General features: G+C 41.1%; 1 protein-coding gene and 1 long non-coding RNA gene across 2 annotated transcripts in view; both read left to right on the top strand.

Moving 5' to 3' along the window:
* The window catches only part of LOC127673293 (uncharacterized), an 882259-nt gene that overhangs the window by 552136 nt on the left and 315507 nt on the right, over window positions 1–14616 (top strand). The window lies entirely within an intron of this gene.
* LOC127672350 (uncharacterized) overlaps window positions 5222–14616 on the top strand; it is a 73353-nt gene continuing 63958 nt past the window's right edge. Inside the window, exon 1 of the long non-coding RNA XR_007974968.1 lies at window positions 5222–5496. This is a non-coding gene — a long non-coding RNA (uncharacterized LOC127672350). The remainder of the gene's footprint in view (window positions 5497–14616) is intronic.

Genomic DNA, 14616 nt, shown 5'->3' with positions numbered 1-14616 from the left:
AGTGATAATTCAGACTTGATCCAGAAGCACAGATAGGGAGGGGGTTTCCATAGACATGAACTTCCAGGCAACTGTCTTGAAAGTACACAGTATGGGATGATTCTTTCATTTCAGATGATGTGCAATCGGGAAGTAGTTTTCCTACTTCCTACACTTTCCTACAGTTTTTTAAACCAAAGAAGGTATCTTAGAGTAATTTAGCTTAAAAAAATGTTCTTCAGGTCACTTCTTTTTGATATGTAGTTGATTTCCCCTATAGCAAGATTTACTTTTTGGAAGTCAATTTGAACTTCTATATTAAGTATTTTAGTTTAGTTAATAATTATTGGATTCTTTTGAGATTCCTAACACAGTTTGTTAGTGTATAGCTTTGGAAAACAGTGTATGTCATAGTCCTCCACAGTGATATGATCATTTTTCTTACAATCTTTGAACGGTGTGGTCATAAAATAATCCTTGTGCTAGAAAATACAAGAGGAAGAAGAAATACATGCGTGGAGGCTATGCTTTGGGTTTCAGTGTCTCTTCTTCATATTCATGTATTTGCAGTGGGGTGGTCCTACTCAGAAGTTTAATCAGATTAAAGATCCCTGTTTATTTTTTAGTTTTTATTTTTTAAGATCCCTGTTTATAAACTCTTTAGAGGGGTGAAGAAATAAGCAACAACTCGATTTCAGATACTTATTTTTTCAACCTTCAGCTATCTCTTAGAACAGTTTCTTACTTTTTTAAAAAAAGTACTTATGTTTTGCTGTATCAGAAAGAAGAGAAAAAAATCTTAGAAACATATTAAGCATATGATGAAATTGAAAGTGTTCTGAAGAATCCTTTAGAATCTGTTTTCTTTGTGCAGGTACCAGATGTTGATGTTGGCAGCACTTAAGAGGGTCACAGGACGTTTAAAATCACTAGGCTGTGGTGAATAAAATTCCAGGTCTGTTGCACTGAAAATTATTTAAAACTTGTGTTTGTTTACTCAGTGGTAAGTAGTAGAAAAAGCATTTTTTTCTATATGAGTGTGTTTTAAACAGGTACCTTTGACATACATACATGATCAATGAAAATGTTTAAAACACATTTGTGTCCCAGGGGCTCCTATCGCTGCAGGCCACTGGTTCCGTTGAAGTCCATTTTCACATGTGCAGAGCTGATCACTCTGCACTTGACCTTCCTTGTAAGTTATTTGTTTCATGTACTAGAGGGCTAAGGCTACATAGCTGTGCAAGAAGGGGAAAAAGGCGTACGTGCTACACTTAGGTAGTATTTCCTTAGTGTTCTCTGACAGTAATTTTGAGAAGAAAACAGGACTTTTTATGCCCACCCCCACTTTTGGGACTGAGCTAAGTTTCTCATTGATAAAATAATTAAGAGTTTATAGTTTCAATGCTAAAATAGAAAGTAAAAAACTGGTTTTGAGGAACAAAACCAATTCCAACAGGGGGTACCTCTCTGTACTCACTGTAGATTCTTATTTATTCTTGTTATATGGGTGTCACACTTGAGTAGTTAGGTTGCCTCCTTTCTTAGTTTTCCAAAGGAGTTTAATACATAGATCCTCCAGTTTGCCTTGTTTCTTTAGTTAGGAGTTTGAACCAATGCTGTAAGTGCAATGAAATCCATTTCTTCTAGACTGTGTTATCTATCTTACTACTGTCCATCACGATAGTATTCCAGCTTTCTGTGGGAAGGGAAGTATTTTGAATAGTCTATCAGAGGAAATGGCTAGGAGGAAAAGCAGATCTCAGCAGCTCTCATTTCTGGGATTACGGCTGACTTCTTCCTTTTTAGCACACCTTTCAGGTTGTGTATAATTATACAGAGTGGAAATAAGAAAAATAGTATGTGTGATGAAGTTAATTTTTATACACCAAAGAAGATGTTGCTTGTTCTGTTTGTAGATCCTGGTGCCTTGGTTTCATTCAGTGACAAAGAGAGGTGTGGTGTTATTTGTGCTCTCATGTCGCTAAACCTCAGGAACATGCCAGGACATTTAGATTGAATTATTATGTGAACATCACTGAATAGTCTTCACAGTCCTAGATGGTGTGGCCTATTCCTTAAGGTTATGTGATACATTATCTTGCTCCTAAGTCACAAGACTATACAGCGTATTTCTGTTCTGCATATTGTAGCCAACCGGAACAGATATTTTTATATTTAAAAACATCTGAACACAGAAAAGATACAAAAAGAACACAGTAGAAATGCTGAAAATCAAGCATACATAGGGTGCACTTGTATGAGTGGAGTTTACAAACCTAAAGCCGTGGTGAGTTGGTGAGTGAATGGTGTGTGACTTTGAGGACCTGGGGCATTATAACAAACTACTGTAGACTTTGTAAGCTCTCTGCACGTAGATCGGTTTTTTAATTAGTTGTATTCTTTATTTACATTTCAAATGTTGTCCCCATTCCTGGTTCTGCTTTCCCCCAAAACTCCCTAACCCTTCCCCCCTCCCCCTGCTCACCAACCACACACTCCCTCTTCCCTGTCCTGGCATTCCCCTATACTAGGGCATCTCGCCTTCTCAGGACCAAGGGCTCTTCTCCCTTTGGTGTCCAACAAGCCATCCTCAGCTACATATGCATCTGGAGCTCTGGCTCCCTCCATGTGTAGTCTTTGTTTGGTGGTTTAGTCCCTCGGAGCTCTGGGAGTACTGGGTAGTTCTTTAGTAATTAATCAAGTTACTGAATCTTTGCATTTTATAAAACTTATTTTTAAATGTTTGAATCTTATACTTAGATTAACATATGGATACATTGTACAAGATTATTTGACTGTTGTCAAGACATTTTTCATTTAAAACCTTTTTCTGATTAAAAGCTAATATAAGAGCTGAAGTCTAAACAATGTCAGGATCATATCTTGTCATCCTGGAAAGTCGTCCGTGGGTGTGACAAGATGAAGATGCCCATTTGCTTAGCACCGTCTCTCAAGCCCTTCTGAGGACTGCCTCCTCCTCAGGCACAAATGTGTCTGTAGTAGTTTTTCTGGTTTCTCTTCTTCTTCTTTTTAATCATATATTTATTTGTAAGCAGATAATTTACCATCAATATTTTGCTCCAACAATAAGGCCTTTGTTTTCTTGTCCTTCAGTTTCTTTTTTTTTTCTGTTTCAACTATGTGTACATTAGATCATTTTATAAAAATTGCTTCATGTCAGTCTGTGAGACCACCGTGTTCTCATGGTCCATTGTCAAATGAAGCATTGTCTGAACAAGCTAGCTGTCACACACAGCCATTTGATGTTTAGATTGGTAGTGTGTATAGCCACAGATCCTATATCCATAGGGTTTCTGATCACCAAAGACAGAATGTTTTAAACTGATGTATTTTAACTTACCATTACTGTGATTATTACGACATAGGTCTTTTATATATTATATGCATACATATGTATCTATAAATTTATTATATTTACTTGTATTTACATTGCTAATCAATGTACTTATGTAAAGGAAACAGACTTGCATGGTAGGCAGCATTAAGGGGGAATTTTAGAATGCCTTTGTCACGTCTGTAGTTTAGTGGAGTATGTAAAATAAACAATGCCTACTGTGTGATGAACGCCAAAGAGCTAATCAATTTTGGATATTACTCCTGGTTAGAACTCATGTAAGCTGTCCTGTATTATAGTTACTTGGAAAGATGTATAGAAGCCTAATGTTTTGAGTGGGTAAATTTGTTTTGTAACCTGTGAAATGTGTTCCTGGGGATAGTGCATCTAACCTCTGAACTTTCCACTCATTGTCTATGCAGTGAGGATTCCAATAATGCTTTTCTTTTGGATGATATGAGGATATAGGAATACCTTTTGTAAATTTATATGCAGTTTGCTAATTTACTAAGGTATTCTTGCCAAATGACCTAAATTAGAAGGAGGGTGATTTGGATCAAGTCCCTGAGCTCACTGTCTAGAGTCAGATTACATTTGTCCATTCTACTTGGAAGAGGTGTGTGTGTGTGGGGAGGGGCATCAAAGATGTATGGTTTTAATCTTATTTTTGTTAGAGGTTATGACTACTCTAACCCCCATAGCTTCAATTAAAAAACTTGAAAATAGTTCATTTTCTAGTCTAATTACTTGGCAGAAATTTAGAATAGCAAGAAACTAGTAACAACGAAACCTTTCCTTTGCACTTACAGATCAACAGAAGAGATTCTTGGGTCCTAGAGACCAAAGAAAGAATCAGCAGGAATGCCCAGGGTGAATGATGGATTGCAGAGCCTGGCTGGTAATTACTTTCACTGAGCTAAAACATTAACTTGAAACATGGGAGCAAGGCCAGATGAAAATCGGGAGGTGGACCTCTTCCTCCCCATGGAATGCCCATACTTGCCTTGTGGAGGTAGTTGTTTCTTTGGTGGGAGAGTCCAGCTCAGCTTCCTTTCCCGAGGCTCAGCATGGATTTTCATCTACCACCCCGGTAGACAAGGAGTGGTACCTTTGTTTTGGCCATTGTAATGATAGGTGTTTAAGTCAGCCTGCTTTCTGAGATGGCAAGAACTCACAGTTTCTCAAGACTTTTCAGTAGGATAACCGATATTAACAGAGATTTTCTCCTCTTGGGGTTCAGCTTTTTTGTAATTTTTTTCCATAATGTGGGCTCTGGAACCCACATGGTTGATAAGCATGACACTCTCAAGCACAGGTACACCACAGAACTTCACACATGACACTACAGAGCACACGTCTTCCCCCATCCTTACACACACACATCGCCATCTTCACTTCATAGATGGAAACACGCCTGAGCACATATAAAGGAGAGGCTGAGACAGGTGGGAAATCTGGGGTTTTACATGCACAGGCCAGAGAGAAGACGTTTTCACAGCGCATTGCGGGTTTTGCGCATGCGCATTGCGGGTTTTGCGCATGCGCATTGCGGGTTTTGCGCATGCGCATTGCGGGTTTTGCGCATGCGCATTGCGGGTTTTGCGCATGCGCATTGCGGGTTTTGCGCATGCGCATTGCGGGTTTTGCGCATGCGCATTGCGGGTTTTGCGCATGCGCATTGCGGGTTTTGCGCATGCGCATTGCGGGTTTTGCGCATGCGCAGTGCGTTTTGCGCATGCGCAGTGCGGGTTTTGCGCATGCGCATTGCGGGTTTTGCGCATGCGCAGTGCGGGTTTTGCGCATGCGCAGTGCGGGTTTTGCGCATGCGCAGTGCGGGTTTTGCCTTCCAGCAGCCCTGCTCCCGGACAGTCCTTTCCCTTTTTTTTTTCTCCCTCGGCCCGGGGAGGAGCGGGACAACTCCGAGCTCGAGGGAGCGAGCCAGACCCTGGGCGCGGGTGTAAATCAGTCACCTGAGCGCCGAGGGGCCTTGGCGAGAGTGCACGAGCGTGGGCGGGTGGGGAGTGGCGCGGGCAGCGAGCACTGCCAGGACAGGCAGGGAGGGAGCAGTCTTAGTGGAGAGCTGAGGCGGCCCAGGGGCGCGGCCGCTAAGAGGAGACCAAGAGGTAGGGGCTGCACTTGAGGACCAGCGTGCTGAGATGGTAAGAAGTTTCCACCTCCTCTCCGCTTGCATTTGCACTGGGTAGGGACAGAGCCGGGCGGGACACCCCGGGGCCACGGCGGGCCACGTTCTCCTCTAGCACGGCGGCGTGATGAGGCGGGCAGTTGGCAGCGCTCCCGAAATCCACCCCCACCCCTCAACTTGGCCCCAAGTTTTTGAGGCGGCTGCGGGCAGGTGGGCAGACGGGAGCAAGGGCTTCCCCAAGCCTTAGGTGAGCGGCGGGCAGTCGGGGACTCCAGAGGGCGCGGGACGCGGGGACCCAGGATACACGGGGCTGCTGGATCCTGCGGCAACTTTCCCAACTTGCCTGCCTGTTCAGAGCCCGGAGCGGCAGCTGGGCACGGGGGAGGGAAGGTGCAGGGGGCCCAGGCGCGGCCTGCGTGGGGACCCCAGAGATGCCCGCGCGGCTGCGGAGGACTCAGACGCGGCCAGTCATATCCTCCTAGACTGGCACGTGTGTGCTTTCCTGAAGTGCGGTTCTGAAGCAGCCGGCCCACTGCGTTTACATACATGCCGAATGGACGGAAGGATTTGAGACGTGAAAGGGGGGCAGAATTAAAAAAAAGTACAGTGGTGTTGGAGCTCAGCACAAAACTAGACGGAATCTCCAGTGGGATGAGGCAAAGATTAAAAAACAAACAAACAAACAAACAAAAAAAAACCCAACTACTTGTAAGTGCCAAGTGGTGGAGGAAACAGGATGGCACAGCACAGGGAGACTCCAGCACAGCCCCTGGAAGGACTGGCTTCTCTGCAGCTGGGAAGCACTGTCTGCTTTTGGGAGCTCATTTGTTAGAAATGGGGCTTGACCATGCTTTTTCTTGGCGTTCCCTACCACCCAGTTTCACTGTTGTTAGCCCCACTTGGGGGCTCAGATACAGAGTGGGTCCTGTGTACATGGGATGTATAAGAAACGGGGTGATAGAAGGTTGACATTTTTCCCTCTTCCCTTCCCCCTGATGTGACATCTCTTGTTTCAGAGATCAAAGTCACAACTGGAATGTAGGAGATGGTACTGTCAAATTCAGACACACACACACACACACACACACACACGTACAAAATGCACCTAGGACTGCGGTTACAGTAATGCTGACAGAAATTAAAGAGGTTTTGAAAGCAGTGTGCGATTTATGATGCATCCCATTTACCCTAGAGTCAAGCTGTTGTAAAACTGATGAACAAAAGACATCATAAAATAGTCCTGTGTACCCAGGATTATAGTGGCAGAAAGTGACCTGTTTTATTAATTTTTAAGTACTTCATGAACACTTGTAGTTGTTGGATCCTGTGTTTAAGTGAGGGATCAAAACAAAATATGAAATATATCTGCTTAGAGCTGGAGAATTTCTTGTAACGACATTTTACAGAACATTATAAAAGCCAGTTGCATGCCTTTTCTTCCCCTGGCCAGTGTTACTATTTGTGAACAGAGCTGTTCCCATATACTAATCACTGAGCAGTGGCTAAGTCCATTTGTCTCCCATCGTTTTCTATTCTGCACGTTTAGATGGTTTTGTGCACAGACACACATGCTTTAGGTGGAATTTATTTCTGACACTAAGTGTTTCTGCTCTGAACTTTTCCTCTAGACTAAGCCTTGTGTAAGTTTGATAGAACTTCCTTTCGCTCTTTGGAATCATCCACACGAGAATCCTTTGTGAGCCCTTAAAGGCTCTGTATTTTATATCATATTTGTAGCCGTTTCATTTAAACTTGTTCACTTTTAATGAAGTTCTGAGTTGTAGGTACTCTTTCTGTTCCCGGAGAGCAGTGGATTTAAAATCCAGACTGCTAATTACTTTACCAAAGCATAGGAATGTCTTCACCTGAGGGAAGGGCTAGCAAACCTGAATGTGAACTTTGTGTAGAGGATCTTTCTGGAAGCATGTCTGAAATGCCTTGACCCCCTAATCCTCTGAGAATATTAAGTTGGGTTTGTATATACAACTTTGGGTAAAAACTAACCTCATGTGACTTTTAAAAATATTGAGGAAATATTAATAGTAGTAGTGTATTGCTAATACCTGACTTACCCTCTTCTGCCTGACATGTGAGTTATCTGTCAGGCAGGGATATGTGATTACAAAAAGGAGCAGGCAAAAAGCAGGGCTGACTGTTGCTATATTAAAATGTAAGTATTACAGTTTGAAATTTCAAGTGAGAGTTTCTGAGTTCAGTGCTTTACATAACATTTTGTCCTAATCTTGCTTGCTGTCAGGGATGTTTCTTGGTTGTGCAATTGCTGCAGTCAAGAATGCCAATTTGCATTCCATGAGTGTCATTTGATTACTTTTATCTGCGGAGCTCTAAGACCGGCCCAGTCCTCTCATTTCATCTTGCCATGTCATGAGTCAGTGCTGTGTTGTCATTTCAAAAATCTGCCTGATTTAGACAAGAAAGAAAAGTACTTTCATGTTGCAGCCGCAGTCTCCTGCTAACTTGTCAGCAGCAGGATATGATTCACTTGGGCCCAGAAGAATGGAACAGAGGGGCAGGTTAGATGGTTCAATAAAGCCCACGGACAGGTAGTGTGTGACGTCCCCAGAGAGCTGCAGTTAATGAAGAACAGGTCTGCTTAGTTCTCCATGCGCTGACCTGGTGCTGTCCCCACAGTTTTCTCATTTGATCTTTCCCAGCAAATTGATCTTTTCTTGTATTTTATTTGCCTTCCAAATTAGTCCTTGAGGGACTGAAATTAGCAGAGCAACTTAAGTTGGATAATACAGCTGTTCAGAAAAGAAGAAATTGGACATTGGCAAAAAACAAAGGGGGGGGTGGGGGTGGGAGAGGAGAGGGAGCTATTCTTTTTTGTTGTTCCTGGGAATATTTCCTAGATTAAGGGAGTCCAAAGTAGGTGATGAAGCTAGCGGTTTCCCTTACTTTAAATTTAGAGTTAAGACTCAGGGCTATTTTAAATATTTTGTAAATGTTTGAAAGGTGGCTTCAGCAAGGATGAAGAGTTTGATTTAGCAATGCTCGCACTCACTTGCTTGGCCTGACCTGCCAGGGTAATAGTGGCTTTTATGGCTATTGGAAGACGGACAAAACATCAATGGCATATTGCAACTATGTTATTTATAGTCTTCTAAATAAGTACAATTCCCAAATATTCAATACTGAATTGCTGAAAAGATTAAACAATAAAAAGTCATTAACAGGATTGTGTATAATTATTATGGTGCATGAAGATTTTTTCTATGAATTACCATCAGTATCTTTGTTTTACATAAATTCCACAGACACCCTGTTCATAGATCAGGTTATTCTCTCTTCTGAGGTTTTCCTATTTAAATTTAAAGGTAGGCTTTTAAAATTGAGAGCGGGTTACAAGTTGGGTTTCTTTGAAATGCTTACATGTTGGTTTTTGAGATTAAAATTCATTTTATACAAGGTGAGCATAGTTGATACAGGTTACAGTTTCACTATAGAGCCCTTGTACATAAAGCTTAGGTTGGGAGCAATTAATAGTCTTAACGTGATGAATGTATAAAGGAGTGGTGCTTTCTGAATTCCTCTGCAGATGGTCTCATTTACCATCTGCATCCTGACAAGAAACAGAGTTGAAAACGGCTGTTCTCCTGCAACATCTCTTGCTGGTCAGGAGTTACATAGTATAGCTGGTTAGTAAGCTCTCTAAAGAGCTAGAGGGAGCCTCATGATTTTATTAGATATACTTATGGTTTTTAAAAAAAGAACTCTGGCAGTTAGAATGTTGCACAATAACTGGCTTAGAGTTTAGGCTTGGAGGTGACACATGACACACACAAACACACACACACACACACACACACACACACACATACACACAGTGGTGAAAGCAACAGAATTTCCATTGAAAACAGTTAAGGAATCAGCTAAGCTTTCTAGGACTACCTTGTAGGTGATTTGATTGCTGTAAGGTGCAACCAAACATTCTGAGTGTTTGAGACTGTGTAGCCAGTGTGCCAGCTGAAGGAGCCCTTCTCAGGTTGTCAGGCCCACCTTCCAGGTGCCATTAAAAGCAGCTTCCCATCCAGTCACTGAGGAGCACGCTACCCTCCTCTAGGTCACGAGACAGCTACTTCTCCCTGTGGATGATGTTTCCAAGTAGTTCTGCATACAACTCCAAATTATGGAGAAAACTTTCCTTCAAAAGAAGGAAGCTTTGTGTTGTCACCATAGAAGGCAAATCATTTTAAAACTTGGTATATTTTTAATCAGTAAATAAGCTACATTTAGACATCAGAGTCGAATGTTTTCTTACTTCCTGTTTGGCATTTGTTAATCAGTCCAACCAGTAACATTTGTGATATGTTTGTATTAAATAATCAGTGATGGTGATTGATCTTCATTATTTACATATTACTTTTTAGGGATGTTACTTTGACATTTATTTACCATTTAAGTAAATCTTATATCCAGGGATATAAACTGCCCAGATTTGTCTTCTTAGCACAGTAGCTCTCATTGTGTTGCTAGCCAATAAAAGTCTTTATTTGTTGCTTATTAGAACCCTCAGTCCACTCAAAAGTTCAGCTATAATTTAATTTGGGTGTTCAAAGAGCCTCCCTTGTTTTAAAACACATTCTCAGTATTCCTTTACCATTTGTTGTGAGCCTATATTCTAACTCATGAATATGCATAAGAGCAGTAATACAGACATGTCATTTTAAAAGTTGTTGCCAAAACAGAAGTGTACCATTTTCTTTAGAAATTATGTATATGACAATGTAAATTTTGTCCTTTTTACTGCAGTTTCTTAGACATTCTGGAGCATTTTCACTTTTCCAGCAGTAATTTAAATTGTTTTGGTCTACTGATTTAGGATTTGTTCCTACAGAAATACAACCTTGAAGGTGTGGGGAGACAGGCCAAAGCTAAGCTTTGCAACCAAGAGTTCTGGTTAAAGCACTTTCACAGTTGTAGCCCCTTGAAATTATAAGGTCTTTGTTTTGAAATTTACAAATTGCCAGCCTGGTAAGTTCTTTATAGCAATTGCTGGCAGTTTTACAGAGTCCAAGATACTTGCTGGTTTCAGTTGAAGTATAACCGATTACACAAGTTAAGGACCAGAACTCCAGTATCAGGGATCCCTCCACATGGAAGGCAGGATGTGGAACTGCTAAATGAGTCACTGCATGTGTGTGTGTGTGTGTAACCAGTGAGAATCACATCAAGTCTGTCTTCTACATACAGGATTTAAGACTTATCAAAATGTACAGTATTGTCCTGGACCTGGAGTTCATGAGTTCACTGTCCCTGCTCTTTGTGTGTTTAGTACAGAGATGTAACAGCCCACACAAAAACATTTTTCTCTTATTATGACCTTAACATTTGCCAAAAGTGCCCCATACTGAAATTCCTTTTTAGTATCTTTTTTCCCCTTAGTCCAAAGCCAGACGTGTACCCAGACACAAAGCCTCTATGTATAGCAAGCTGTTTTAAATATTGTGACTCGGCAATGTGCTGTCCTTTCTCTGCTTGAGCCAAGGATCTCTGCTCAGTGTCTGTGGATTACCAAGCTCCTTCTTTATTGTATGTCTTGTCAGCTATCCCTATTCATTTAACCTTTCATTAGTGTCTGTGCAGCTTCCCTGTCTGCAAAGGCAAGGAGAACCCGAAAGGCCCCACTGTCACAGTTATTAGATTTCTCCGTTACATCCCAGCAACCACAAAGAAGCAAGAGTGGAGACTATTGTCGTGCATGCTGCTGTCCTGGGGTGCAGCTCTTCTGTGCATGTCAAGGACATGTGCCACATGTTGATATGCATCCCAGGAATAAATGTGCAACATGGGGGATAGGCTGACAGAGGCAGCAATGAGCTTTGTAGGAGTTATTGTGAAGACCAACAGTTAGTGAAGGAATGTTGCTTAACCAGCCAAGGAGATAGATGGAGTTGAGAGTTGCCAAGATCTGCCTTGTGGAGCTTGTCAGTCCCATTGTTTTCATCTAAACTTCATTTGAGGGGAAAATTGAATACCTTCGACAGGAATGAAAGTCTTCTTTTCTCCTTTAACCTCGGAGGGGAAAATGTTATTTCTGATGACTATTATGGTGCATTACAACTATTTTTGTATGGAATAAAGATATGTGAATGATTATGTTACTTACGTCTCATAATTTTTACAATTTCACTGCAAAATCGTGAAAAATGTTTTAACAGGGATTTGTATGTTTTATAAATCTGGTTTTAAAATGGAGCATGTGAATCTCCTTGTGCTCCTGCTTTGCTGTGGCTGCCATAGTACAGTGTGGCTATCACCTGGTTTTTATACATGTGTTTTCATGCTTGCTGTAATATGCAGGAGAAGAGGAATGATTACAGGTCACTTTCACATAATAATAAAGACAAATACTTGGATATGTAGAGTGGAAAAGATTTCATTTTAAACATCATAATGAACTCTCAGAGCTGGAAGAGAGCTCAGTTGGTAGAGCGCCTCCCACAGGAGCATGAAGACTTGACCTTGCTCCCCAACATGTATAATGGGCCAGCCAGCTTGGTACCTTTCACTGCTGTTCTCAGGGCTGGGAAGACAGTGACAGGCAGGTCCCTGGGTTTCACTAGCCACCCAGCTCAGCCTCATTGTTGAGGAGAAGGCAGGGAATCACCATGAATGCCATTGGTTCTGGTGTCTAATCTTGACCCACTCAGTGTTTGGGGATGTCTGCCTTGGAAAGCAGAGTTTAAAGTGAGCATACACTATAATGGCTTCAGGTACAGCGTTTCTGTGCATACGCTTCCTTCTCTTTGTGGCACTGCCTGCTCATTCCTATTAGCCAAACAACCAGTTTGGTAATCTCTATGGCTGCCTCCCCACAACTGCTTGGTGATATAAGTCCTAGTGGTTTAGTTTTAACTGCTTTATTGTGAGATACCTCACATACCACCATGTAATCACCCTTTAAAATGTACATTAATAATACCCCATTATATGGATACACGGTTTCTTTTAGCATCATCAATTTATGGATTTTTTACTATTATGCATAATGCTGCTGAGAACTTTCTTTGGGAGAGTGTCAGATGTTTTTATTTCTCTTGGATGTATACCTTTAAGAAGAATTGTTGGATCATGTGGCCTTCTTTTTGTCCATTTGAGTTGTCTTCAGAAAAACAAACCAAAACCAAAAACCAAAAAAACCTCTTGTGGTCTTAAAAAATACATATGTGGTAAAAGTTAGGACTATGTGTCCCGTGTTGCATGTTGGCTCTCTCTTTTACCATGTGGGTTTCAGGGGTTGAACTCAGGATTTCAAGCCTGGTGGCAAACACCTTTACCTGCTGAGGCATTCACTTCCCCTAGATTGTCTTTTTATAGTTGAGGTATAAAAGCTGTTGATACGGTGTGGTTACAATCCTCTATCTGATTCAAGATTTGCAAATACTTTCTCCCATTCAGTGAGCTGTCTTTTTATATTTTTGATGCCCTTTGAAACAATTTAAAATTTTTTGAAAGAAGTTTAAGAATGTTTTTTTCCAGACAAGATGTTATTACATGTTAAATGTTAACTCAATACTAGTGACAGTGAGCAACAGTGGCCCTCAGAAACATTCCTAACACTGTCTATCATTTTAATTTTGATGAAGTCCAACTTACATAATATTTTCCTTGTTCTCAGTTTTGGAATGTTGTCAAAAATAAAGCAAAACCAACCAACCAGACGAACAAAAACCAAACCCCAAAACGTGGTCTCACTTTACCCCTGCGTTTCTTTCCCTCCTTCTTTCCATCCTTCTGGATAACACTATGACGTAGGGTTGCTGGATCATACCATGTGGTAGTCTGCCTTTTGTAGTTTGAGAAATTGCCTTTTTGGGGGTGGGGTTAATAACATTTGTACCATTTTATGCTCTTGCCAAGAGTATCTATGTGTTGTATTTTGTGTGTCCATGTTGTCACCAATGCCTGCTGTTATTTTATGATAAATATGGTGATAACAACTGTGAGGTGACATATCTCTTCTGTGGTTTTGTTGTCTCTACTGGCCTTGAAATCTAGGGATGGAATGATGCTCCTTTTTAGCCTCCCACCTACCAGTACTGATATTAGATCTAGGACCTCAGCCATTGAGATAATCACTCTACCACCGAGCTGTGTGTCCAGCTCCTTTTGTGTTTTATTTCAAGACAAAATCTTACGAAGTTGCGTAGGCTGGCTTTAGACCCATGGGTTTCTCATCCTTCTGCCTCAGTCTCTCTAGTAGCTGTTATGGACTTGAGCCAGCTGTAGCTTCCATTTATCCTCTGGCCTCAGCTCTCTTGGGTTGAGTGTGATAGGTAGACATAGGACCCTTATTGATATTTTGTCCGTTTTAAGATTGGATTACATAGGTTTTGCTAGTTTTTGAGTTTTAGGAGTTCTTTATACATTTTGGATATTACTGTCATATCAGAAATTTAAATGTTTTCCTTTCATTCTGTGAGTTATCTTTCCTTCTGCTAATTGCTTCTTTTGCCTTGGCCATGGAGGAGCTTTTAAGTTTTCTGTAGCTGCATGTGTCTGGCCTTGCTTTCTTTGCCTTCAGTGGTTTACATTTAAAGCTTAGACTTATCTGATCCCTAAAAGAGTAAAGGCTATGTTAAGAAAGAACATTCTATTGTTTAGGGGAGGGGAAAAAATCAGCTAACGACTCTTGGTGGAACTCCAGGGGACAAGAAATTTGTCATTCAGTAGCCAGAGGATGATAGGTGCAGGTAGGTTCCCTGTGAAACAGCTTGGGTTTACTTTGATGTTCCTTAATTATCATTGAGTTTAAAAGCAATCTAGGTGTTCTGTATGATAACAGACATACTTCATGCCCTGGAGGGTGGAATTAAGTACCTAGAAATAATTGTTTTTGGTTTTATAAATACCTCAAAAGGAAAGGAAGAAAAAACATTATTGAGAAAATTTGTCTTCTAGACATTCCATCATGAACAAAACATCACCAACAGAGATAAAACTGAAAATTGTTTTATGATATCCAAACTGAAAATAACCGGCTTAGTTAAGTTTTAAGTAAATACTGTGTTCAAATCTGGCATGATGTGTTTGCAAACAGCTCGCTCTCCAGTCTACCAGGTGTATTTTTCAAAGCCTCCCTTCACCAAGTTAGAGAAGCCTTCAAACAGGA

This window comes from Apodemus sylvaticus, chromosome 22, assembly GCF_947179515.1.
Source record: "Apodemus sylvaticus chromosome 22, mApoSyl1.1, whole genome shotgun sequence".
NCBI lineage: Eukaryota > Metazoa > Chordata > Mammalia > Rodentia > Muridae > Apodemus > Apodemus sylvaticus.
Note: the sequence above shows the minus strand (reverse complement) of the source record. Positions and strands in the feature narration are given on the sequence as shown.